Raw genomic sequence first — 18,083 nt, 5'->3', positions numbered from 1 at the left:
GCTTAGGGCGTGTTTTCTCTAGAAGTCGCCTTCAAGGGAGACACAAAATATACTCTAATGATTTTGTTTACAATTACAAAACCTTGTGTGTGTGTGTGTGTGTGTGTGTGTGTGTGTGTCCGTGTGTGTCCATGTGGAGGCCAAGGGACAACTTACCAAGTCAGTTTTCTCCCTCCTTCCACCATGTGGCTCATAGGACAGCACTGTTAAAGAAGAGGGAAATGATTCTTAAAAGTATACAAACTCTTTACCTCATTACAATATTAACATTTTTGTTTAAACCTTGAACATTTTGTCTTTTGGAAAAACTAGTTAAAACTCCCATGAAAGCAAGGTAATGTCACTTTAAAACTGCCATTAGATACATGTATTAATACATGTCACCCTAAACCTCTCATTAGAGCATATGTACTGAATGCCATCTTAAAACTTTCGCTAGAGCATATGTACTCAATGCCCCGTTAAATTCCAACGAGACACAAGTACTAACATCCGAATCCTCCTTTCACCTATCCTCTTCTCTTGTCATTTTTTCAGTTGTTCCCTGTTTTTAATGACCAGGCCAATTTCAAAATGGGAGGGCATTCTATCACACACATGCTCATATACATGCTCACATACGCACATGTGCACATGCACACAAACCCGTGATTGACAGTGTTATCTTTCCATTTTGTGATGACAGACAACGCACTTTTCCTGGGATGTCACCTTTCTGGCCCCTTTAAGACCCAGTTTCTAAATTAAGATCGCCACCTGTCTCCCTGCCCCCACCCTCTGCTGTCTCCCAGCGTGCTTCATGTGGCCATGCTGGCGTCTCCTCTTGGCATTTGTGCCACAGGAAGGTATGACGAATGACCACGGTGGAAGGCTGCAGTGGGCAGTACGACTGGTGGTAAATGGGAACCATTAATTTCTAGCACAGAACAAAGCTTGGGAAAACCATTTCACCTAGAATCATTTGCCACTGAAGTGTCGGGCTTCTGGGCTACAAATAGGGAAAAGTCAGAATCTTCCACACCATCTACTTAGAGTACAAGACCACACACTACCAAGTCAGGAAACCCACTTTACTCTTGAATCTACTTTTGAGAATTCAATCAATCATGGACAGAAAATACGTGAAATCACATTGCATGTACTGAGCACATACATCCTATTTTTTGTCTTTGTTCTTTAAATAATATAAAACTGACTTGCATAGCATATTATATTTGTTATTGGAAGCAGCTGAGAATAGATGGAGGGATATTTGTAAGCTGCATGCAATTTTTTTGTTATTCTTAGATCAACGACATGAGCATGCATAGATTTTGGTATCTACAGAGACCCTGGTTCCAGTCCTCCTTGGATATAGAGGGACAGCTTTACTTCTGTGTCTGGAAGGCATGACACAGCAGTGTCTTTATGAAAGAATCAGAATGTGTGCAAAGATTTTCAAGAACAACGAATGTTTTTCATTGGGTCTTGACAGACATAATAGTATCCATCATTTGAGTGTGTTATATAGTGTAGTAGTGCTGAAACTAGGTCTGTTTTATATAATTTTGTTTAACTGTCAACACATCACAGGGTAGATAGATTTTATGATTTCCATTTTACATAGAGATGCTAAGACCTAGGGAGCTTGGCAAACTTTCCTTCTATCACACAACCAAGGCTTATGAAAGCTGCACAGATTCTTACATCTGTAAGATACTAAGTTCATATCCCATCATCCACTCTTCGTCCAGGAAGATTTTGCTCATGGCAGACACCATGACAGTTATCAATGGAGTGGGCCTTGATTTTAAGGGAGCTTATAGTCTGAGGATGAAGTCTCATAAATTCATTATCATTGTGTGGTAAGATGAAGGATTAAGAGAGGTGTGATGAAGACAGCTATGATGGCACAGAACCAGGGCTTTCAGAGAAAGCGACGTCCCCGTTTAATGGTCCCCTAAAACCTAAGTGAATCCACCAGGGTGACATGCAGAAACTATTTGCAAAGGAGACATCAGTATATGTGCACTCTGGGCTCAGTGTGTTGTCATCTGGGAGTTTTCAAGCAGGGTCAAGTATATTTTGAGAACATCAGCCAAGTCACTCTGAGAGATGAAGGTACAGGGTGTGGAGAGAGCTCATGCTGAAGGAGTTTGAACAATGGGACGTCATCATTTGGTGGCATAAAAATTGCCAGATACATGAATGAGGTTTCATCCTAAAGAGGTTTAAGAAAATGAGAGCAGCGTGGAATGAGTCTCAGAGAAGCTTAAACCCAAGTGATTTCTGGTGGTTTCTGATGTAGGGACACTGGACACGTGGCTGCATTGTGGAAGTGTTGAAGAGGTAATGATGTGTGAGCGGTCAGAGGTAGCAGGGTGTGAAGAGAAAGGGAGGAGTCAAGCCAGTTGCCACTACGGCACCTAACACCAACTGCACTGGTGGCATGGAACAGGTCTTGCTCTCTCCATTCAGAGTGAGGGTGGGACACCACTCCTTAACTGCATATAGGAAGACTCTACAGTGATTATCTGTTGGTGAGTAGACATGAAGAACATGGGCTGGAATGACCAGAGTTCACTGCTGATGCTAAGCAGTGTAACCAGGACAAGATGAGGGTTCATTCTTACCCAAAAAGTATTTTTTAACTCTTTAAGAGATTTGACTACATAATCCCACAGACCTAGGCCAGATTCTAGTTCCTGAAAGTGGGCTTTTGTAAATTAATGTAGTATTATGGGACTTGGTTTATTCTTTTATAGAATAGGGATCTTATAGCAACTAATTTATCAGAAGGCTGTGATGATTCACTCGGTAAGCTGAAGTATATAAAGCACATAGCACATTGCCTTATCTCATAGCACAGAGGTGTGCAGTGAGTGGTCACAGTTGGTTTGCTTACCATCCACCATCATCATCTTTGTGCATCTTGTTTTCCATATGCTAAAGACTCACTGCCAGCCCCTCTGAACTTATACACGTGGATTTAACAACACACCAATACCCTCCCTCTGGGAACTGACTCAGTACACAGACTCAAATGCTAAACTGTATTTCAAAAAGTTTTATAGCTGGCACAGAGACCAGTCATTTCAACTCCACAGAGATAGACTAGATCATTCTCTCCTTTTGTTCAAAACCATGTGAGGAGCCAAATTACAATCAGGAGATGATGAGCAAAGAGTTGGCACAAATGCATGAATAAAAGCCTGGTGGTTGTTTTAGGCTCAGTTTTCATGTACAACAATGAGATTTTCACTACAAATAAATGTTTCATCACAGAATAATATTTACCAATTATCATGCTGTGTGGGCTAGTTTTTTTGTCCTCTTGAAACAAGCTGATATCATTTGGGAAGAGGAAAACTTAACCGATTGACTTGTGAGGCATTTTCTTGCTTGCTGATTGATGTGGGAGGACCCAGCGCACTGGGGGCAGCTCCATGCCTGGGCTGGTGATCTTGGATGATAAAATGTTGGATTGAGAAAAACATGGGGAACAAGCCAGTTATCAGTGTCTTCCATGGCTACTGCTTGAGTTCCTGGTTTTGGGCGCCTTTTTTGAGTTCCTGTCCTTACTTTGGTGCTGAGCTGTGATATGAAAATGAAAGATCAAGCAATCCTTTTCTCCTCAAGTTGCTTTTGGTCATGCTGTTTTATCAGAGCCCAAGAGACCTTAACTAAAAAATTTATACGAGGAGGAGGGTATTGCTGGGACCGACCTGACCATCAGTTTTTGGGAGGATTGTGGTAGCATTTGGACCTTGGGATGGAAGAGCTATCGGGTACTCAGAGCTTAATGACCTGATGTGGAACCTGAGAACATAGTGTGCAGAGCAGTGTAGACAATGAAGGACTGGCTTGTGACGTTTTTAGAGGAAAGTTTGAGAGCCCCTTAAAGACTCTAAGGCTGTTCAGTATTTTGAATCAATAGCAATTAATGTGGAGCTTTTGCTTTGCTGGTAGAATTGATACTGGCCAGCTGAGGCAGAAGAATCAGTTGTGATTAAGTAGAGACCAACATGTTTGAGACAAAATTTTCTGGGCAGGGTTTCCTCAAGTTCCGCACACAGAAGCGGTGCTCCAGAGGGGCCAAGGTTTTACCCCATGCTGGCCGCTTAACTGGTGATGGATAAAGTTTCTCAGGCTTTACTGGTTGTGAAGGCATGAAGAGGTCATGGGGAGAAGTTAAGGTTTGGCCCCGTGAGAGGCCAGGAGAGACCACTGGTGAAGGTTCGGGCCCAGTTATAGTAGAAGCACCAGGATTAAAGAGATCGTGGAGAAAAGCTGAGACTTGGCAGCATGTGGCAGGGTCAGAGTCCTTGAAGAGTTGGTGAGGTGCCCACTTGCAGCAGGATTTTGGAGCAGTACCCTGGGGGAGGATGCTAAGAACAGCTGCAGCTGCTGAGTGGAGGCAGCTTCAACCTATGAGACATTGTATGTGCCGCCCATGGTAGAGGTAGTGATATGGAGTCCTTGGAGGAACCCAGGAAATCCTGAAAATTGTGCTCACACTGAGCTCCTGACACTGTTGGATTTTAGTTTTGCTTTAATCTGTTGTAGCTGTGCCCTGGCTTTCCCTTTCTGAAAGAAGGTGGAGTTTTGTTCATTTGTTTGTTTTGGTTTTTTTGTTTTTGTTTTTAGCTCGAAGTTTGGAATTTTACAGACTTTGGAATTTTAGAGACAGGCTATTTTAGAAAGGCTTGGAACTTTGAGTTTTTAAATATTTTTAAAACAACCAACCTTCTCAAGTGTGTGAATTTTTGAATTGTGGGACTTTTAAAAGTTGGGATGTTTTATATTATAATGAGAAGAGTTGCAATTGAATGGTGGTGTGTTGTGTGTTGTTGATAAGTGTCAATTGTTCTAGCTAGGTTTTCTCAACTTAACACAAGATAAAGTCATTCTAGAAGAGGGACCCCTGGTTGATAAAAATGCCTCCCCACACACCAAACTGGCCTGTGGGGAAGTCTGTGGGACATTCTCTCAATTTAATTATTGATATAGGAGGGCTCAGGACACTAGAGGCTGAGCAACCCCTGGGCAGGCAGTCCTGGGTGGAACAAGAAAGTGGGCGAGGAAGCAAAACACATGGCCTCTGCTCCACTTCTTGCTTCTAGATTCCTGCCCTCAGTTCCTGCACTGACTTCCCTGAATGATGCAAATTGAAACCCCTCCCTGCCCATGTTGGCTTTGGCCACCGTGTTCTGTTACAGCGACGCAATTCCAGCTAAAATACCTGTGGAGCTGAAGGGGAAACCGTTTCTTTTCACAGTTGTGGTGCCTCTGGGTCCCCCTGTTATTCCATCTGCTGGTCTAGACTCCTCCCACTCTGAATAGAACACAGGTTGGCACCATTCAAACCTGAGTCAGGAAGTCTCTTTCCTTCGTAACTGCATAACTAATTAGTGGGTTTCAAACATCGACACTGTACTTGAAAGCCACAGCCCAATCTTGCTGACCTAGATTTCATGTCCTCATGGTGCGTTCCCATCTCTGTCTTTATACCATCATGTGATGGTTTCACAGTACAGCTTGTAGGGGGCAGTTGCGTTCTATTTCTTCCCAAGTTTTTGTCTGGATTCTCTCTCACAGATCTGTCTCTTTCCCTAAGTCAGGTGTAGAAGAGAGTGTTTTGTGCATAAATATACTTTAGATTCATTAAATGTAGATTTGTTGGTAAAATTTCAAAATGGTTTCAGATAACAGCAGTACGGCCAAGCAACCAGATGTTATTTGAAGAAAATAGGAATGCTTGTCTTTTTTAATTTACTAATAGGTTGAGACGTAGGTTTAGAATTGGATCAACTTCTTAAGAGTCTTCTTCCACATCTAGATAGTTATGGAAAATCCCAGTGAGAGTTACTGGGGAATGACTAGGATTTTCCAGGATTTCTGTTCCCTGAGATGATGGAATAAATTAAAATACTTTATGAGCTTCAGATAAGAGAAGCCTGAACCAAGAATGGGAAATATTAGCAATTGATATTATTTTGTTTTCTGCTTCCAACTTTTTCTTCTGATTATTGGATTAAACTCATGGGAATTATATTTGGAGAGGTTTAAGGAAACGAAGGCTGTTTTTATAATTCAGTCAATATGGTGATCTTTATGTGGGGATAGCAAAGTAGACACAAATGAATCCTGCAGGGCCTCCATAACACACCGTAGCTTACAAACGGTGGTTTCAGGGTTGGGGTTAATAAAGCTGCACACAAGAGACCAGGCGTTGGATGAACTTGCATGGATATATTGTTTTAATAGATTGCTCAGGAATTGATCTAACATATGCCATCAGAAATTTTTATTTATAAGTGATGCTATGTATGTCACAGATGGAGTAGCAAATGGATTCTCATTTAAAGTTGTGATTGATTTATATCTGTCTTGGTCGTTCCCAGGGAAGAGAATAGCATTTACCTTCTCTGTTGTAAAATCAAACTAACTGTATGTATTAGAAACAGTGGGGAAATGATGTTAGGCAGCCATGAGGTGTGAATCATTTAATTTCAATAATAGCTAGTGTCTAAGTATTTTTCTTTAGGAGACACAGGATTGCTGTTACCATGAGAACATATTGGTGCGTCTGTTACACTGAGCTCATTGCTTCTACCATGTTTTGGCAAACTTGGCACAGATTCTAAAGAGTTTCTCACCCTGTCCTTTTGTGTAAATTTAAACTTCTTTCTCTCCTCCTTCTTTTCTTTTAAGCTTGAACAAAAGGAAAAGTAGCCATCAGTGCGTTGACACTGAGCTCAGAAACCACTTCTCTTCCCTGCTAAACGGTCTTATGAGAAAGCACCTTCAAAATCAGTTCTCGTATGTTTGAAAATGAAGATGGTGATTATTTCCCAAACACATTATCTCACTTTATTTTGAAATTATCTCCTACTTATCCATACTGTATAAAGAGGTTTTTCTTTTATTGTGGAGTTCATGGGCAATCGGAAATGCTCATGATATTTAGATACCCCATTGTGTATTTCCTACAAGCAAGGACCTTCTCTATTCCTTCAGTACAACTATAAAACAGACCATCAATACTGGCTCAATTTCGCCATCTGAAACCCAGGTATCTCCAGGTTTTGTTGGCTAACTTTTATTTGCTGTTTACAGAAAAAAATATAGATTAAGTATGATATTGATGTACTGAATCTCTGATTTCTTTCTGCTAGAACAATTCCTCAGGTCTTTCTCAAAGCTGCTATGTTTAAAGATTACTGTCTTGGTGTTTTGTTCACTGTTCCTCTGTTGCCTTCTAGGCATGTTCACGTTACTCAGCATGAGGTGTCTCAAAACTAATGCTATTTATATTGTACCTGTATGATCACTATAGTCACATAACGTTGTCTGTCACATTGCTTCATCATAAAGTGACATCTTTTTGCTTTATAATTAATAAGTAACTTTATGGGAAGATAGTTTTGCATCCTTTTCATTCCAATTCTTCATCAAACTATAAACTTAGTATTTATTTCAGTAAGACTCAAGGATATCATTGTATTCCCTGTTTGTTTTGATTCCCCAGTTTGCCAGAGGAACATCTTCCAGTTGGCTTTGATACTCTTTAGAACATTTCTTATTCTTTTGAGGCACAGTAAGATATTCCACAGCCATCTGTATTTCCCTTGGAATGAACTGTTTCTCAAGTAGTCCTGGTTACTGATACTGGAGAAAAACACTTGGAAATCAAAATCCTCGTCTAGTTGTGCTCGTTGCTCTTAGGTAGCACTGTTACCCGTCTTGCTGTGGCAAAAACAAGGGGTCTTAACACAATCACACGTACATACACACCTCACATATACACACACCTGCACAGCCATACTCTCAAGCACTCATCCACAGATATGCACATATTTAAATCTCTTGCGCTAAATTTTCATCTTTACCCATGAAAGTATTTCAATGTCCTTTCCATTTCCAGTTCAACAGCACATGGTGCATTCTCCTCTTGGCCCTGTCAAGTTTATGGTTCCCTGTTCCCATATTGCATGAAGACTTCATCCTCAGATGCACTGAAGACCAATTTTTCAGCTAGGGTGTTCCCTCCTCACAGTGAGGCTCAGTCCCCCAGAGAGGCCTTGCAGAAATCTACTCTTAGGCCTCCTCTGTAAAGGCATTAGTTTGTATTGTCCAAGCAGAGAAAGAAGAGAAGTTCCATTTTCTCTGGATATTTGTTTCTCTTGAATTGATCAACCTGGAATCACTGCAAGCCCACAGAGAGTGTCTGTAAGTCTTAGGGAGGTCGACTGGCATGAACCCTGTTCTGCATGTATTGAACTTTCATTTTAAGAAGTCATAACTTGACTTTAAGGCTTGAGCCTGACTCCTCCCTGGATCTGTGCTCCACCTTTTTATCTCTGATGGCTAAAGATAGTGTTTTGTTTTATTGACTCGGGAAAAAATACTGTTCGTAGCATCTGGAGCCTCACAGGATAAACCGTGTTGATTTGCAATGTTTCTTTCTTTCTTTCTTTCTTTCTTTCTTTCTTTCTTTCTTTCTTTCTAAAGGTGTTTTCTTGGAAGAACTGGAGTTTGCCTCAAGAGAGTATAGAGACCTTGGAGTTCAAGGATGGGGAAATAGAAAAGGGCAATGCAAATAAAGGAATAGCCAAGCAAAGTCAAGAAGAGTCAAGACTAACTTATGAATGGGAATCAGAGGCAATCACCTTACTGTTCGGAAAACATCTTTCCAACAACCTTGAGCTGTTTCTTCATAGTCCTGACCTTAAAGAAGGTGGTCAAGGACCATATGCCCAAAGATCTGAAAATATGTCAATTAGCAGTTTATTCTTCCTGGAAGAAAATGTGACAGTCATATATTTCCTGATCCCAGTGAAAACTCCTGTTTCATTCCTTCACAATTTTTTGTTTTATCCATCTTTAAGGAAAAAAATCTCTTGAAGAATAACAGCTGAAAACTCATTTTCCTCCTCTTTACAGCATATCTTACACTAATACAAATCTCTGTCCTGCAAGGCTCTCTCAAACACTACAAACTGTTGTCACACAGCTCCATGGAGAATGCTCTGAGCAGGACCAGGAGCTCCAAACTCCTCTTGGGTCCTCTTTCATTCTCCCTGATTCTTCTTCTCAATACCTACCTTCCACCTAGATGTACCTCTTCTACTTGTCTTTCAACACACTACCTTCTTAGTGTGGCACCATGACCAGGTTTTATGTTAGTGTTGAGATCCAAACCCACGTCCTCATACGTGCAGAGTGAACACTCTCCCACTCCAGCCCCTCCCCAGACTCTGCCTCCTCCTTGTCCTCTCTTCATGCCCTTAGTCTGTTTTCTTCTTTTGTCTACACTGTCAGTGATTGAAGGCGGGGCATCCCATCCATTTGCTTTTTGTCTAGATCCTCTGACTTGGTGATGTCATGTAAGTCATGGTTTTAAATGTCACCTCTTCATGAGAGTTGCCCATCATGTTTCTACCTTCTGTTTAGAAATCTCCTACATCTCCACTCATGGATCTAATTGCCTAGTTGATGTCTTCTACTGGAATGTATGGTCATTCTGAACTCAACATCTCTAAAATGAGTGTCTCCTCTGCATATAATCAAACTAACCAAAACTAAACCCAAACCAAAGAAACAAACACATATAAACTAAACTTCGTCCCCTATCTTAGGTACAGCAGCTCTGGTTGGTCAGCATAAACCTATGATGTCACCCTTCTCTTCTCTCTTGTACACTTGCCAAAGGAACATGATGTAAATCCAATTGATTATAATTTCTTTTCTTTCTTTCTTTCCTTCCTTCTTTCTTTTTTTTCTGGTTTTTCTTCCTTTGAGACAGGGTTTCTCTGTAGCTTTGGAGCCTGTCCTGGAACTAGCTCTTGTAGACCAGGCTGTCCTTGAACTCACAGAGATCCACCTGCCTCTACATCCCAAGTGCTGGGATAAAAGATGTGTGCCACTACCACTTGACTAAATTTTTTTTCTTGGTTTTTCAAGACAGGGTTTCTCTGTATAACAGCCCTAGCTGTCCCGGAACTCACTCTGTAGATCAGGCTGGCCTCGAACTCACAGAGATCCACCTATCTGTGCCTCCCAAGTGGAATAAAGGCATGTGCCACCACTGCCTGGCTTCAGCTGATTATAATTTCAAAAGATACCCAGAATCTGATCACATGTTCTCTGTTTTCCTAGTCTTAACCATCCCTGTTTCTTACCTGATTTTTGTGTCCTCCTGTTAATACCCATACTTTTGCTCTGGCCTTCTTTAGTCTGTTTTCCAGCATGGTAACCTAAGTGATTATGTTCAGATAAATGCTGTGTCATACAACTCCATCTGCCTTAGCTTCAATGCCCCCATTCATAGATGTCCATCTATGTGGTTTCTGCTCCCTGGCCCCTCCACAGCCTATCTCTTTGCTTTCATTGCCAGCCCATGGCCTCCGCGTGTTAATAACTTTGGAACTTGTATTGGCCATTCCCACTTCCCTAGAAAGTCTTTTTCCTTGCAGAACCACTCTACTCTCAAAGGCTTTGTCTCCCCGCTCAGCATCCTCATATACCCACCTCAGTGCCTTAAACAATCAAGGTATTGTTTATTATTTTTGTTGTTCTTGCATCAGCCTTGTCTCAAACAAATTTCAGGGATTTCTGCATGGTCTTGCTCTCGCTTCAGGATCTTAAGTAGAACCAGACTAAAATCGTTTGAACCAGTCAGTAAGGAAATGAGTGCTAGTGACGCTATAATCCTCATGAGAGAAGGATTTAAAACAGACAAACAGAAATACAATAATGAAAACTGTCCAGAATTTCTCACATAGCACATTTACTACCATGCCACCTGAACATCAGAGGAGATTTCTACAATGCATACTGGATGCATCCCATATCCAGTCATCACTGGTTGCTTTTTAGATGTAGTACATGTACATGCTCACTCAAGCTTACTAGTCCAATTCTGTCATCTTAGAGGTCCTGGCTCCTCTTTGCTTCAGAATTCAGCCCATCATAGCCTTACAGAGACCTTCTGTAACCACCCAGCACAACCCTCCCCACAAGGCCCTCTCCATTACATCATGTGCTTCTTTCTTCGGGCTACTATTTATGGTCTGCCATTGTCTTGTATGTTAAGTTGCCTGGCCTTCATGATATTTTCCGAAGTAAGAGGATCTGTGTTTAGTATGATATACTGTTGGATCCCTGGACTAAGAAGTTCTGGGCAAACAGTAAGTTTCAATAAATATGTGTCAAGTGCAAATGTGATATAAAAAAATACAAACATGATATATACTGTTTTATGACTTTTTGATGTGGGATTCCCCTCTGTATGCTATGTACACCATTAGTTAATACAGAAAATGTCTTGGGCCTGCACAGGGAATAGAGGTAGGCATGGAAAATTAAACTAAATGCTGGGAGAAGAAAGGAGGAGTTGGAGAGATGCCATGTAGCCTCTCTGGAGACAGATGCCGGAACTTTAGTTGGTAAGCCACAGCCACATGGAGATACACAGATTAATGGAGATGGGCTAAATTAATATGTAAGAGTTAGCCAATAAGAAGCTAGAGCTAATGGACCAAGAAGTGATTTAATTAATATAGTTTCTGTGTGATTATTTCGGGGCTTAGCAGCCCCCTCACAACAACTTTTATATTATTGGCATTATGCATGTTCATGACAGCAAAATCTAGACAACGGTAAAAGCAAATGAAAGGAGGCTCATTTATCCATAGTACTTCAGCCAGAATTTACAGCCCTGACACATGTGCTTGCCAGTGTTTTTTCTATTCCTCTGTTTACATTTTAAAAGTGAAAATGAAGGACTAAGGTCTAGTTCAGTTTAGAAAACCTATATTACATGTATTCAATCCCCAGCTTTGTTACAAAAATGTAAAACGCAAGTATGCAACGCAGTTTTTAAATTTAAAAAGTCACCGTTCATGTTTCCCATGCTACCAAATGATAATCAACCACTAGCTGATGACAGAACATAATTTACTCAGCTCATCTCTTATCGTGGGACCACAGCATTTCCATATTCTCTGCTTTTAACTATTATAATTGACAGTAAAATATGTAACCTTACATTTCATTCAATGTATATTAAATATTTTAAATTTTATATTAAGAAGTTCCTATTTATGAAAATAATAGAAATGGATTTGTACATTTTTAGAGTTTTCAACAAGATTTTCCGGAAAGTTATTCCCACCAGAAGAATATGAGTGTCCAACTTTTCACATTATATCTCTAAGTAGATTAATTAAGTGTAGTGATTTGTAATACTATAAAGAAGAAATAGATGGGTGATGTCACACTGTTGTGGTGTGATGGTGTCTAGGGAGAGTAGGGTCATAACTCACCATTGACTCTGGCAGGCTGCTGCTTTAACAAGGACATTGGTCGTGAGTAATTCACTGATCTTATAAAGAAAAGTATTCTAATCTGTGGATAAAACATGGCCAACTTGGTGATTTGTATCATAGATTGCCTGCCATGACATCACCTCCCCTTTCCTGAAGTGACGTTGGGTAAGTGATGATGCACAATTCTTTTTAATAATATAGCCAAGCTTGCACACACTTGTAGGGCTGGTTGTGATCTGCATGGACTCCACAGCATCCAAACCATCCACTTCATGTCTTGATGAGACGCCTCTTGGATCTCCTGGAATCTCAAGTCTTATTGCCTGGAGTGCCTACACAAGATGCTGATCAATTGTGGTGTTCCGGTGGAGAAAGGCAAATTTGCCTTCTGAGGAAGGATTGGGCTTCACTAGTGCTATCCGTCCTGATGGAAGTGTGGAGTCCAGTGTGAGAAGATGGAAGTTCCGTTTCAAAAAAAAGATCACCGTGAACCAGGAATAATGATCTTGCAGATTCACATCTGTAGGAGCAAAGAGTTCTGAAGGAAGAACCTACCCCCAGCCTTAACATCCATAGAGATGCCCTGTTAGGTGCTGGATCTTCTACGCTGTATATTTTGTGGTTATGGGAGCTCTTCCCTTTCAGAACCCTGTCCTCTATCTGTTCACTCTGTTACACACTCTGTGATTGTGAATAGTGGTGCTTTTGCCTGCTCCAGGTCTGATCTGTAGACTCTTGAGGCCCCAGAGAATCCATCATTATGAGATCTTAACTCTCCTTCAGGAGTCTGAAAAGGAAGTTTGGGGTCCTGCCTTCCTAACATTAGAATGGTTACCATTGAACAAGGCAGACATTTAGTTAAGTTCCACTTAGGGTGTTGAGAAGAATTTAAAAGTGCTTTGGTACTTTGTCATCTTTCCTCTTTCACCATCATGAATCCAGATTTGGAAAGGTCAGCTCCTTCATTAAACATAGCCCAGGTATTTTTGTAGTGTATGTATGCTCTCAGGTCTAAGGAGCTTGTTTGGTCACATTGTCTTCTGGAGAAGCATGAACCATGTTACTTTATTGTTGTTCACTGAAATGTCTTCCATGCCTGTTTCCCCCAGATCTGAACTCTGCCTTGATTCATGTTTCAGTCAGCTAAAGAATTTATGGTTACTTTTTTTCATAGAGAGAGCTGTGGTTGTTTTCTTACATCTGTGATTGCTAATGTCTGACAGTATCTATTTGTTGCTGTTGCATACTGGTAGCTATAGGTACATAAAAATCAGAGGGTAAAAGTCATTTTTTGTTTAAATATTTTTATGACATCCACAGCTCTAGAACCAAAGTCTTACACCAAACTAACTTTAGTTTAGTTTTTTGGTGTGTATGTGAATGTGAATGCTATGTAGAGGTCAACACTAGGGTTCTTCCTTGATCTCTCCCTTCCTTCCTTCCTTCCTTCCTTCCTTCCTTCCTTCCTTCCTTTCTTTCTTCCTTCTTTCCTTCCTTCCTTCCTATCTTCCTTCCTTCCTCCCTTCCTTCCTTTTTTTCTGCCTTCCTTATTTCCTTTCTTTCTATTTTTGAGACAACATTTGTATGCCATTGTACCTGAATCTCTTCAATTTGCCTAGATTACCTACAGTTTTAACAGGATCCTCCTGTCTATGTTCCCCAACATTGGGATTACAAACACTCTGTTGGGCTCAGCTCTTTAGAGCAGATGCTGGGAATTAAACCCAGGTCCTCATTCTTGTACAGCAAACATTTCACCACCTGAGACATCTCTCTAGCCCTGAGTTTAGTTAACTTGTTTTTCTCTGGCCCACATTTTGAAGCTTTTTCCTCACTTTATTCTTGAATTTGATGTCTAAGTTATGTCTACCACTATAAAAAATTTAAATCTCATTCTCTTCCAAATTAAATTTTTTTTTCAGTTTTCTGGATTGACCCCAAGGGCTTGAGTATGCTAGGCAACTGCTCTACCTTTGAGTTATTCCCCTGTCTCTGTATCTTCTATTTCTAGAAGTTTAATCTTATTTCCTTGTTCTTTGAATAGTCTCTTTACTTATATTTTGGTTCTCTTACATGCATTTTTATAGTTTGTTATTTTGTCTTTAACATTTTCATCCACTTATTCATCTTTAAATTTCTGTTACCTAAATAATCGGCTTTAAATCTTCTCCTCTTCATCTTTTGCTTCCTCTTCTTCTTCTCTGGATTGGCTTACACTAACACCACTGCATTTTTATCTTGACTTTCTTTTTAAGTATTTCATTAAATGTTCTCTGAAAGTGTGTGAGTTTCTACTTCAGCCTGATGGGAAAGGATACTTACCTACTTAAAAAAGAAAGGGTGACTGCTAGCCCAGCCTCAAACTCCTTTCTACTCCCCATATCATATAACTATAGAAAACACCATGCCTCATGGCAACATGGGCTCCTCAGTAATAATGAGGGTCATTCCTTTGTGTATCTGTAACTAGCTTGAACTATTGCCTCAAGGAAAAAATGCTTTGTCTCCCATCAGATGAAAGAATATTTGTACATGTTGCCAGTATCCATCAAGCTAAAATTTTGGAAGAGAAAGCACTTCAATTTCTTGAGCATTTTTTTTCTCTTTTGAACTAGTGTCCAAGTACTGAAGGTCTGTCACCTGTGGCTTCTTACATTACACACATAAATTATACTTTGATTTAACTTTACCTCAGACTACATTCTTAAGTAATCTAGTTTTCTTTTAGTTGTATATGATTGGCAGAAAGTTCACAGTGAATTTTGCAAGTGTTTTTCTCTTTTGTGTCTAGTAATTACTGTAGGGTGTAACTCACACTTCATGTATGCCAAAATACAAGTGGCTGTAGCTCAGATTTTCCTCCTGAGAGTCAGAAGGTTACTAATCTATTATACTGCAGGTTAAACAATCCAAGATTTGACCAATATCTTCCATAAAAGCCAAAGATCTTTTGTAATCAAAATATAATATCATTGCACTCCCTGGTCTGTAATTTAGTGTGTCTGAGATGATCACATACTTCTGAGTAGATGAGAATCACTGCTCTCATTGTGGAGACTAGAATGGGACATAGCATTAGAGAATGGGAATAAGTCTAATAAATGAGCAGACTTTGAATCTAATCCTGACCCTGGTATTCACTATTAAGTTTTAGTGTAAAATGCACACTTTAAATTTTATTTATTTATTTCATTTTCTCATATAATACATCCTAACTACAGTCAGTCTCCTCTGACTTTGCCTCTCCCCAAGTTCCACGACTTCCCCGTTTTTCCCATTTCCCTTCAGAAAGGAGCAGACCTCCTAGTGATATCAACCAACCTTGGCATAACAAGATACAATAAGACTAGGCACAGACCCTCACATTAAGGCTCAAGGAGATAACCTAAGAGGATGAAAAAAGTCCCACAAACAGGCAAAAAGTCAGGGATACTCCCATTCCCATTGTTAGGAGTCCAACAAAAACCCCAAGCTAAACCACAGGATGTATGCAGAGGACCTTGTAATGAGTCTTTTTCTGTCCTGTCATCCAGCTCCCAAATAATGACATGGAGACTTTTTATTAATTAAGAAATCTCAGCCCATAGCATAGGTTTGTTTCTAGCTAGCTCTTATAACTTAAATTAACCCATTTCTGTTAATTTACATTTTACCCTGTAACTTGTTACCCATCTTTTCATTCTGTATGCCCAACTTCTTCTCCATTTCATTGGTGTCTCCCCTGCATCTCTCTTATCTCCTCCTACTTCCTTTCTCTGCCCAGAAGTCCCACCTATACCTCCTGCCTAACTGTTGGCTGTTAAGCTCTTTATTAAACCAATCACAGCAATAGATCGTCACACAGTGTACAATTATTCCACAACATTTCCTCCTTTGTGTCTAAATAAAAAGGAAAGGTTTTAACTCTAGCATCATAAAACTATATACAGTAAGAGCAAATGCCAGGTGAAAAGTATACTCACAATGCCTAGTCCATTTGGATTTGGCACATTCAGATAATATGTCTGATCTATCCTATCTTAATGAGTACAAAGTCTTATACCTAAACCATTTTTAGCATAACTTGTATTACCATCCTAAAAGTATCTTTTTAGACCTAAAAACATCTTCTTAGATAAATACCTTAAACTTTTATGTTTTTCAACCTTATAAACTTTATATCTCTTATGTAAGTTTTTTTAAAATTTCATAACAAGGAAAACTGTAGCTATAACTATCTCATCTTCAACTCCATCAGAGATCTGAGAAGGATATAATATTACCTGAGTAAACAGCAAGTGCAGAGCAAACAACTTTCAAAACTATAGAAACAACAGAGACAGCTGGCTGCCTGAACAATCGCCTAGGGTTCCTCCATAACATTGAGGAATCAGTCTTTGACCTTTGGCCTAGAATATCTGATAGACTTTTCTGTGAAGCAGCAGTTTTGAAGGACTGTTCTCCCTTTTCTTGGCAGAGTTTGACAGTTGCCTTCTTTTTTGCCCCTCTTTTCCAGGTTGCAGGTGTACTGTCAATAGATGAGCAAGGGCCGTTTCTTGCCCAGTTGCTAACTTTGCCGTAATAAAACAGACTCCATATGGATAGTCTTTGATTTCCATCATCCTTCCTAAGATAAATTAGTGCTGTGAGAAGCAGACATATCTCACTGTCATGAAAAGTTTTATGTTATTTAAGTATTTTAAATGCCATATTCTATGGGTCTTTGAAAGGTTTGGAGACTGTAGAAGGAGCAGTGGGCTGCTTCCCACTGCCACCCGCCGCCTGCCTCCCAGCTAGCTTTACCCCTGAAATAATTACACGGAAACCGTATTCTTTTAAACACTGCTTGGCCCATTATCTGTAGCCTCTTATTAGCTAACTCTTACATATTGATTTAACCCATTTCTAATAATCTGTGTAGCACCACGAGGTGGTGGCTTACCAGGAGGATTCTAACCTGCAGCTGTCTCGGAGAGGAGAGTAATGGTGACTACCTCATTGTCTTCTTCCCAGCATTCTGTTCTGTCTACTCCACCTATCTAAGCTGCTGTCCTATCAAAAGCCAAGGCAGTTTCTTTACTAACCAATGAAAGTAACACATGGACAGTTAACCCTCCTCCATCAGGAGACTATCATCTATTTAAAACATATCTCTGTTTGACCTTAAACAGCATGACTATAAGTTTGATTGTTATAGATGACTAACTACTAATCTTTATTTCTTAATTATCTTAAATAGTTTGTAGTAATAACTTTCAAGGACTAGAAATTTGCATTGTTAAATGAACTGCATAGGTATAATACCTTAAACACAAATAGAAACATACATGCAGTATGACAAAAATAACCTTAAATTTGTATCAGTAAACAAAAATATCTTAAATAAGAGTAAAAAACAATATAGAGAGTATGTTCTAACAAAAATTACCTTAAATTTGTATCCGTTTGTATCAGTTTCTCGAAATTCTGCATCCAGAACAACTTCAAAGCTACTACAAAAACCCATTCCAATGTAAAATATTTGAGACTAGTAGTTGTTCAAAAGTAGACTCAATGATCCATCCCTTTATCCCACCATTTCTATACTGTATTCCCCCTTTTTTTTCTTCAGAAAGAGGTCCCTGAATCTAATCTCCATTTTTCAGCTTTTTTTGTTCTGACCACAACTGATAACAACTTGTAACGAACCCCTCTAAACAATGATAAACCATAAACTACCCCACCTCTTGGGAATGAGGACATTATGATCTCCAGACTGCTTCCTATTGTCTGACATCACCTTTAGGGGACCCT

General features: G+C 39.8%; 1 protein-coding gene across 1 annotated transcript in view; it reads left to right on the top strand.

Moving 5' to 3' along the window:
- Epdr1 (ependymin related 1) overlaps positions 1–18,083 on the top strand; it is a 31,807-nt gene that overhangs the window by 764 nt on the left and 12,960 nt on the right. The gene's annotated exons all lie outside the window — the stretch shown is intronic.

This window comes from Myodes glareolus, chromosome 14 (genome assembly GCF_982192425.1).
Source record: "Myodes glareolus chromosome 14, mMyoGla1.1, whole genome shotgun sequence".
Classification (NCBI taxonomy): domain Eukaryota; kingdom Metazoa; phylum Chordata; class Mammalia; order Rodentia; family Cricetidae; genus Myodes; species Myodes glareolus.
Note: the sequence above shows the minus strand (reverse complement) of the source record. Positions and strands in the feature narration are given on the sequence as shown.